The sequence below is a fragment of the Sinocyclocheilus anshuiensis genome, unplaced genomic scaffold, assembly GCF_001515605.1.
Source record: "Sinocyclocheilus anshuiensis isolate Anshui unplaced genomic scaffold, SAMN03320099.WGS_v1.1 scaffold1480, whole genome shotgun sequence".
NCBI classification, from domain to species: domain Eukaryota; kingdom Metazoa; phylum Chordata; class Actinopteri; order Cypriniformes; family Cyprinidae; genus Sinocyclocheilus; species Sinocyclocheilus anshuiensis.
In genome coordinates, this window is record NW_015540932.1 from 1 (window position 1) to 208 (window position 208).

Below are 208 nucleotides of genomic sequence, written 5' to 3' on the forward strand. Positions count from 1 at the left end.
TATATATATATTTCTGTTTCAAAGATGATGTTCTTTTGAATATATTTTTTCAATAAAGGATCCTAAAAAATGCGTATCACTTTCCACAGAAATATTTCGCAGCACAACTGTTTTCAACATTGAATAATACGAAAAAAACATTTGGAGCACCAAATCAGCAGATTGATTTCTGAAGGATCATTTGACACTGAAGACTGGAGTAATGGCT